Source organism: Triturus cristatus, chromosome 9 (genome assembly GCF_964204655.1).
Source record: "Triturus cristatus chromosome 9, aTriCri1.1, whole genome shotgun sequence".
In the NCBI taxonomy this organism is placed as follows: Eukaryota; Metazoa; Chordata; class Amphibia; order Caudata; family Salamandridae; genus Triturus; species Triturus cristatus.
The window spans coordinates 770,957,775-770,967,914 of record NC_140592.1 but is presented as its reverse complement, the minus strand read 5'-3'; positions in this window follow the sequence as shown (position 1 = coordinate 770,967,914).

Here is a 10,140-nt window from a genome sequence, read left to right as displayed (position 1 = left end):
ACTTTACCGTGTCTGTATTATTCTGTTGTGGACTGACAAATAGATACGAACAGGTATTTCGGATTCCCACCACTCCTGAGAAATATCTAAGTTGCTTGTTCTGGTTTGTCTATACATTGGGACCGCCTAGCTAGATCTAGGCTAACGAATGGGATACTAAGCTAGTCGGATAAGGGGTTCTTGGTTCTGAGGGGAGTTTCTGGTACACCACAATTCTCTGAGGTCCTGGTCTCCTGCGCATAGTTCTGTGCATAAGCAGAATCCCTGCAACACACCTCTCGTAGTACCGGGGCAAAGTTATTCTCTGGGTCCCTGACGTATAACAGGGTGTCATCAGCGTATGTGGAGACCACTATCTTATAAGTAGGGAAGTTGATTTCTCTGAGACTGTGATATTCTCGTAGGGCGCACGCCAGAGGCTCCGCCACCAGGGCGTATAGTATAGGTGACAGGGGGCAGCCCTGTCGTGTCCCTCTCGAGATGGGTATCGCATCCGTAACCTGGTCGCCAAGCCTTATCCTCGCAGTGGGACCCCTATATAGCACCCCGATCAATTGCAAGAAGACCGGGCCCAACCCCATCCGTGTCAGGACCTGTTGCACAAATAGCCATTCTACCGAGTCAAAAGCCTTCTCCATATCCAGGAAGACTGCCAGCGCACGCGTGTCCCGGCGTGCATGCTGCATAGTACCGAACACCGTCCTCAGATTATACGTGAGGTTCCTGCCTGGCACGAACCCCGCCTGTTCCGGGGCCACTAGCTCCGAGGTGAGCAGGGCCAAACGTGTGGCTAAGACTTTCGAGTATAGTTTGGTATCAACGTTTAACAGCGATAACGGCCTATAAGAACTGCATTCCTCCGGCGGCTTACCCGGTTTGGGAATCGCTACCAGAATAGCCTCTCGCATGGATTGTGGTATATATCCTTTAACGCACATATCATCAAACAATGTCGATATGTGTGGGAGTAGCTGATCAATAAAGGCTCTGTAAAAAGCCACAGTGAGGCCATCCGCCCCCGGGGCGCTGTGCGCCTTCATACCTGCGAGTGCCTCAAGAATCTCATCTTTCTCTATAGGTAGGGCCAGAAATTCCCTATGCTCGTTCATAAGAAAAGGCAGCTTAATATAATCCAGGTAGTCCCCAATGCTCTCGTCCATATCGGTCTGGTGGGAAGCATACAGATTAGTGTAATACGACTGAAAGCGCTCCGCAATGTCCGCATCCTCCGTTAAGAGCGTGCCTTCCTCCGATCTGATCTGGGTGATAGCTGTTCTACGCCTACGGGCTTTCAGTATATTAGCTAGTACCGATCCGGGCCTATCGCTCTCCCCATATACTCTGGCTGTGGCGTACTTCCCTAAGTGCAGCACCTCTGCATCCGCAGCATCATGGTATTCCGCCAGGAGAACCTTCATCTCCTCCGCAATAACCGCCGACTCCTCCAAGCGCTGCTTAGACTCCAATTCACCCAGTTTGCACTCCAGTGTCGTAAGTCTCTGCCGGATATCTCGCAACACCCCCGAATGTTTGGCCATTGCCACCCCTCTGATATAAACCTTGAACGTTTCCCAGATCGTCTGAAAGCTATCTACGGAGCCCACATTGGTATCGAAGAACAGCGCGATAGATTCCGCTAGATCTTCCTTAAATAGGGGGTCCAGCAGCGAGTATGGGGAAAATCGCCACAAAAACGGTGGAACAGTCTTTCTGGGCGCCGCCAATAGCAACAGCACCGGAGAGTGATCAGATAGCGTGCGCGGCAGCACCTGACATGCTCGCACCAGCGGCAGGAGAGATGACGACGTCAACCAGTAATCTATGCGCGTATGCAAGCTGTGATAAGCAGAGTAGTGCGTGAAACCCCCCTTATCAGGATTAAGAGTTCTCCATACGTCCGCGAGGGTAAACAACCTTTACAACGCAACTTTTACAATGCACTACCATTACAACGAAACTTTTACAACGCAAGTGGATTTACAACGCATGCCATTACAACGCAAGTCTTTACATCGACTTGCGCTAGATGGCATGCTAACCTTACAAATAGTGTAGTTTACTATCCCAACACCTTCCCTACTGTTAAGTGGACTGGAGTTGGAATAGTAAATTACACTTTTCTAATGTTAGCACGCCATCTAGCGCAAGTCGATGTAAAGACTTGCGTTGTAATGGCATGCGTTGTAAATCCACTTGCGTTGTAAAAGTTTTGTTGTAACAGCACGCGTTGTAACAGCACGCGTTGTAACGTCATACATCCGTCCACCAGTCCCAAGCAAAGCATCTCCCGTCCTATCACTTTGGCTGCAGCCGACTTCGCCCTTGCCGGGCCACCAGATCTGTCCATCCCTGGGTTCAGGACCACATTAAAGTCTCCTCCTCACAACACGTGCTGCGCCCCGCAGTCCCTCACCGTGCTTGCCAGTGCCGTATAGAATTCCGGGCAGTCATAGTTCGGCCCATAGTTGTAGACCAACAATAAATCCAGCCCTCTGCCCTGGAGACGCGAGAGTACAAACCTGCCTGCGCTGTCCGTAGCCAACAATTGCGATCTATAATCCGTCCTGGGGTTAACCCAGGTCAAAACCCCCCTAGAGTGAGTAGTGAAACCTGCCGCATGCGCGGTCCCAGCCAACCCCCTAGTGCGCAGCATATGACTATGGTTAGGAAGATGCGTTTCCTGTAGGGAAGCAATGTCTATTTCGTGCCTTTTAAGGTAGTGCATAACTTTACGTAGCTTCCGATGGTCATTCAGGCCCCTGACGTTCCAGGTCAGCACTCTGATAGAGCTCAGTCGTCCGGGCATGGCTGTGTAATTAGGCATTATCTGAAACGCAAATCGCATGGTACTATGTGCCGCCAGGAGCAAGTGCTCCGAAGTTAACATATCAATGTATACTGACAGTATAACCTCATAACTTTGCAAAAAGAAACCCAACCCCCCCTCCACCCACAGCAGACCCCCCCCCCCAACTTGGCCTTGCAGAATCCCGTATAGGGACGACCTACACCTCCCGCCTCCCTACCGCCAACAAATTGACCTCCCTAAAGTTGTGAAATGCACTCGCGGGCGGAGGTCACTCAGTGCCCAGACTGTCACGGGTAAGCACCTAGTATCTAATGGCGACCCCCCGTCCCGGCAAGCGAATATCTGCCCCACGCCAAACCTTGGCCGCTTAAGGCCGTAACACTCCACCATTCCCCGAATCCCAGACAGCCAATTGGGTCCCGCACCCCCTCTATTATATAAAACAGGAAAGTTTTACCCGTCAAGAAGAGGGCACTCTGCTAGGGAGCAGCTCACCAGACCCCATCTGTGTACACTCAGCAGGGACTAAATTACCACAGTCAACAAGTAAGCGGCAGTCCAATCTTCCCGTTCATTTCGTCCCATGCCCATTCCATCCCTCCCAACACCACATGCTCAAAGCTGCTCAGAAGTCATTTAATGCGACTCGTTCTTGCCTGCCTTCCAGGGTCAGTCCTGTTCGTCCATTCCGCCATCCGTTACACCCTCCTGCAGCTGCTTCTCTGGACTCCGTCTCTGCTCCTTATTCCAGTCCTTCAACGCTTTCTGCAGTGCCTTAGGGTCTAAAAAGATGTGTGATTTACCCTGTCTGTTGACTCGCAGCTTGGCCGGATACAGCATCGCGTAGTCCAAGCCCAGCTCACGGAGCTGTTTTTTGGCTGGAGCAAACGGACGTCGAGCCTCCTGTACTCTGGCAGTGAAATCTGGGTATAGCGAGATAGACGACCCCTCGTATACCAAAGTCTTCTTCTCTCTGGCCACCCGCAGGGCCACGTCCCTGTCCCGGTAGTTCAATAGTTTCGCTATAATCGGTCGAGGCGGCGCACCCGGTGGCGGCCTGGGGCCCAGGGATCTGTGCGCTCTCTCCACTACGAACATCCCTCAGAACACATCCTTACCCAACAGATCTACCAGTAGCGACTCCACAAAGCACTCCATCCGGCCTGTCGACGTCGTCTCCGGCAGGCCTGTTATGCGCAAATTGCACCTACGGGTACGCGCCTCAAGATGTTCAGTTTTGTCTTGTAGTACCTGCATAAGGCGCTCAAGTTTCCTTTGGTCCACGTCTAACGAAGTCTGAGCTCCTTCCACCTCCGCAAGGCGCTGGTCTGACTGGTCCAGTCGCTCCGCGTGTTTATCAATGCGCTCTCCCATACGGTCCATCCTATACGAGAAGGCGTCTATCCTGGCACCGAGGGACGTGATACCACTCTGCAATCCTCTTTCCATGGACAGCAGCAGGCCCCGAATATCTTGTTCTTCCTCCGGGGGCACGGATGAGCCCCCAGCCGCCCCCTCCGACGGCGTCTGGGTTCTGGGGCGCCTCTGCTCGAATGTCAATTTTGGCTGGGACTTGTCAGTCTTGCCCATCTTGGGTCTCCCCGCCGCGTGGCCATGCACTTCGTTCCCCTAGAGTCAGCCAGAAGTGCCAACCCAGACGTCACACCGCTCCGCGGAGCCCACCAGCTCCCACTCCGACCGCAGTCTAAGCGCTTATCGCAGTCCCCTCTGCCAGCACACAGGCCCAGCCTCCCGGCTCCGGCCCACCGCACCGCCCCGCAGCACACAGCTCTGCCCCTACAAGTCTTCTCATTCAAAAGAGGCAAATTGTTAGTAATTTGGGGGCCGTGCTGGGAGAGGTCGCCAGTCCAGATCGCACCCGCTCCAAGTGTCTCATCACCTGACGCTGCGTAGCGCCGCCTAAGGGCCCACACCCGGGCCGCCACGCCAATGCGCCAGCCTCGTAACACGCCGGAGGTTCCCTCTCACCGTCCGCCACAGAACTGCGCGGCCTGCCTCCCCGCCGCGGCACTCCACGCGGTAACGTGCCGCCCAACCAGGGCCAAGGCCGGCCTCTGCGCTGCCGCCCCTCCCAGCCAACACAGTTCGCCAGTCAGCTCGCCTGCCTTTGCCTCCAAGACACGGCTCCACTGTTTTTTTTTTTTCCCCCCCCCAGTCGCAGGGCTTCGTGGGCAGCGGCCGGGAGCCCCCCGCCTCGGGACCGCCGCTCACACACCTCTTCAGCTAACCTCCAGACTGCGTGCAGCTTAAGTCACTCTCGCCGGCGGTTCCGGTCACTTCAGCTCGCTTGTCTCCGGCGGTCTCAGGAGCTCCAAGGAGGGCACCCACGGCCCGAGCCCGTGCACGGGGCGCCGAATTCCCAGCTCCGAGCCCCGCCACTCCAGCACCTCCGCCCGTAAGCTGTGCTTCAGGGCTCACCTCTGGATGCCTCTTTCCAGCGCTGTCATCAATGGCCACCAGATGCGGACCGTCTTCGCCTCGCCCCTCTAGCCGCACGCACGGCGATGCAAGGCCGTCAGCGCGCGAACCCGAGGTCGGGGATCGGCGGCCCAGCACACCTCCGCAGTCGCAGGTCTCCGCCTTTCGCCCGCGGCACACTCCGGCCTCAAAATCGCACCCGCTGGCTGCGCGTCGGGTACAGCGTTATATCAACGTGAATGGCTTAGTGTGGAGGCGCTAGGGGCCGGATAATTACAGGATCGTCTTTGCCGCTCGCCGGAGCTCCGGGCTCAAGCAGCCATCTTCACTGCGAGCTAAGCTCCGCCCCCGGTCTCCTCCTTACTTGCTGTCCTTGTCGTGGCAAGGGAAGGTATATTTATACCTGGAAGGTGCTTAGGAATGTTTGCATTGACGTAAAGTCAGGCAGAGGAAGACGTCATGAATGAACCCTTAAGGAATAGCGGTTCATGCATAATAAATGACTTCTTGGAGAAATCAATAATCCTGTGCTAGGGGAAACTCCCAAGAGCTTAAGAGTCTGGTTTCTAAAAACTTGTTGTGACGTTGGGGTGGACGGATGTAGGGGACCATGCCTGTATTTGGATAGCATGGCGAATGCCTAAATAAGTCTCTCAAGAGAAAAGAGAGGGACCCTGCAACCAAATGAGATGAGCTCCAAAATAGACCAATATATGATCCAATATGGTTAATGCAATTAAAAAGACATACATACAAATAATACCAGAAAAAGAATAAAAAAGGAGAAAAAGAAGAAATGGGAGAACGGGCAGGAAAATAATTCCTTACCTCAGAAGGAACTACTAAATATCAAATAGATCCGTTGTTAATTCAGAAGAACATTATTGATCTTAACAGTTGTCTACGTGAATTTATAGTAGGCCTTCGTTAGATTGCATCAACGCTTTTCGGTGGGCAATATGTTTAAGCCGTCATCTTCTTCAGGAAAGGACAATAACTCCCATACATTAAAAACCGATTCTTAATATTGTCGATGAACTAGGCTGAAAAGCCTCAATTCAAGCCACGGAGGACAAAACAAGTTCCTATTTTCCTTTCTGACTCCTTTATATGTCTTAACAAAGATGTTGGTACAAATACCTAAGCGCGACTCACTTCAAGTATGCACATATGTTCAAATATAATCCAATTTTTCAGATAGATATAGCCAACACCTATAATTATGTGGCCTGAATGCAAGAGATAAATGGCTCGTATCTTCACTAAAATCCAGGATTCCTAGAAGAGCTAGAGAAGTCACTTCTGTTGTCCATACATCCACTAGTACAATCCCGTCAGTATTTCAAATAGGCACTCCACCTCGGATATCTGTATGGTCTTGAGCGGCTTGCGGGGTATACACCTCCATAGTTCCTTCTGAGTTAAGGAGTTATTTACCTGCCTGTTATCCCATTTCGTCTTTTTCTCGTTTTTATTCTTTTTCTGGTATTATTTGTATGTACGTCTTTTTTTAATTGCATTAACCATATTGGATCATATATTTGTTTATTCAAAATTGTGTTATGATGAATTTTATATGTATATTTTATTATGAGTAAACATGATACACTGTAATGTCTATATATTTACACATTAAATTTGTACTATTTTTATTTCAATCTGTCATTTGATTTCTTTATTCCCTTGTTTGTGGCTTACACGTTGGTGACATAGGGTGTCTATAGCGAGTGTGGTTTTATGTATGTGTATCTACCCAAAGGGGGTTCTTTTTGACTAAGGTAATGCCTAAATAAGGACTGGGATCTTATGCCTATATAAGGGCAATGTGAATTTTGCCTATATACAAGGACATGATTCAGGAAAACCTATATACGGACACCTAAAGCGGAATACAACACTACTACGGGTGGGGCCACCCACTAAGAACAGCTGGGGCCAGTCTCAACTAGTGGCAGAAAGGGCCCTCAAACACCTCTCCGGCAAAGGGTGGATCGCTGACATCTGCTGGGGGGAGTGGAGGCAGAGCTCACTCATTTGGAGGGCCAAGTCTGAGTATCTGGTGGCTCAGGCACAGTCTGCAATCTTGTTTCTTTACTTATCCTTCCGTTCTATGTCAGAATTGTAGTGGGGAGCAATTTACTCACTGTTGATGTTTAACTTAACTGTTGGGGGGAGAATACATAGTTCTCCAGTGCATCAGGGGAACTAATTATACACCTGGGCGAGCCGTCAGTTGGTGAGATGATGTGTTTGCGTCATGGGAGGGTCAGGAGGGGGTATTGTTGATGTTAAATTGTGAGAGAGAGAAGGGTTTGTTGACATGGTACAGTGTATTGCAACTAGTTTGGGTGGGTGGGGCGGGATGACATCACAAGGGCTCTGGTGTGAGGCACCAATAACCTGAATGTCTATGGTATAAAACACATATTAGTGACCCGGGATGTTCTGGGAATAAATAGCTGCCCTAAGCACCATAAAGTGCACTCCTACCTTGAGCGATACAATGTGCATATTCAAGTTGCAGAAAAAACACCACCTAGTTGCAGAGGTGAATAAGGTTGGGAAACACGGAGTGAATATGTATACAATGCCACCTAGTCTAACTATGCTACGGGAGTGCTGGCGTGGACTGCTGCAGGGGTTCCCTTCATGAAAGAGGTAGCCATAGATCTGGGAGGACAATACCTACTGGTTGTTGGGATGCTGGGCAGTTTGGATACTTGACTGATCAATACATATGCCACAAAAGTAGATGACAAGACATTCTACCCGGATCCGATACGGCTCATCATCCAGTTGTTGTAGACTAGACTTGTCTGGGTGGGGGACTTTTACTGCATTCTGGACTGATGACTGGACCAGCATCTCCCTAGATCAGGCCCCAAGATGCACATGGTAATGACCCTGAAACAAGGATGGATGACCTGCATCTACTTGATTCGTGGTGCCTACATTACCTGGGGGAACTTATACCACTCACATGTACACAGGGATATAGTAGATTATGTTCTGCGATGCAGGGAAGACTTAGCGATGGACCAGCATACCGCCTACCTAAACCGGGACCTCTCAGATAAGTCACTGCTCCTGATCACTAAGCTTCCTAGGGGACCCAGGAACAAAATCACGCTAAGCACAATGTGAGCTGAGATATTGGCAGATAGGGGATTTGCAGGAGTCATTGAGGAATTCATTTCTTGGTTCTTCCAAGCAAACTGTGGTACTGCTGAGAGCAGGGCAGGGGGATGAGAAGCCCACAAGGTGACATTGCATGGAGAACACATAGTTAATGTGTTTTGGGTACAGAAATAATGAGAACAGGAGCTGTTCAGACTGGAATGCACAAAGGAATTGTGCCATTTATCTGGTTTTGGCAGAGGTCTGGAGCAAACTAGAAAAATATTTGCATAAGACCTGTAGGCAAAGACTGTTCTGAAAGGGGGACAAGGCAGGGAGGATGCTGACATGACTGATCGATCAGGAGTGCCCGCAGACGCATATCCCTCAGTTGAAAGGGGATAAGGGGGTGAAGACATAGTTGGCGGAATAAAAATAAACACTGCCTGTAAAAAATCTAATTTTTGGGTTTGGTGTGGCGCACGCAAATGTAGTGGAGATGCTCATAAAGGGTTTGATTCACAAAGGGCCTCTGCACTCATGGAGTCGTGGAGGGACTTTCACATTTTAGTTTCACATTGGGGAGGTCCGGCCACAATTGCAGGACCTCTGTCACAAGTGCGGAGACGCTTTGTGAATCAAGCCCAGAGTATTTTTCGGGTACGGGACTCCGAGGCTGATGGTAGACCAGCAGCAGAACTTGAGGAGATGCTGGAGTTGACAGAATTGCTGGAAGTGGTTGAGATACTTCTGTGGGGAAAAACCCTGGGAGCTGATGGCTTCCCAGTGGAGGCGTACAAACTGATTTTGTGCCAACTACTGGACCATTTAAATAGAGGCCTACCTAGAGGCACCAGACACGGGTGTGTTGCCTCTGAGCATGCAGGAGGAAGTGGTGGTGCTGATCCCAAAGGCTGGGCAGAACCATGCCTGCCTGGCCTCCTAAAGGCCGCTATCCATGCTTAACACGGATATAAAACTGCCCTGCAAAGTACTGGCGAACGGACTACTCTAGTGGTTGGTTGTCGTATACACACTGACCAAATAGGGTTCCTCCCAGTTAGAGTAGAGAGAAGGCCCCAGGCTCAGCTCTTCCCATGCTGCTGCATCGCTCTTGCTACTGTCTCATGCTTGCTTTTTCCTTGCTTTTTGAGTGCATTTTCCTTGCTTTTCCCTCCTTTCTCCTTGCTTTTCCCTTGTTTTCATTACTTTCTCCCAGTTTTTTCCCTCATAGCTGCCCTGCCTGCCACTTTTTCCCCACCTCCACCTAGCGCTGCCCACCATCTCCAGTGCTCCTCCCTCATCTTAGGACCTACTTAATGGAGGCTGCAGCACGGCCCCATTGAGAAGGCCCCAGGCCCAACTCTCCCCATGCTACTGCATCACTCTTACTCCGGTCTTCCCCATGCTACTGTATCACTCTTACTCCGGTCTTCTCCTTGCTTTCCCCTAGTTTTTACTGCGTTCTCCTTACTCCCCCCCCACCCCCGTTTTGAGCGCCTTCTCCTTGGTTTCCATTTGTTTTCATTGCTTTCTCCTTGCTTTTTTGAGTGCCTTGCCCTTGCTCTCACCTTGGTAAAAATAAATAAATAAATATATAAATAAAAGAAGCAGTTTGCAACTTCAGCACCTTGAGACCCTGACAGGTGATTTGCTGCAATTTATAAATCCTTGATTTGTTGATAGGAGTATGAGGAGTAACATACGAAGGCTCAGTCGTGTGATATCCTCTCTGGCCTATTGTTCCATACATGCCATATTGGATTTGGAGAATG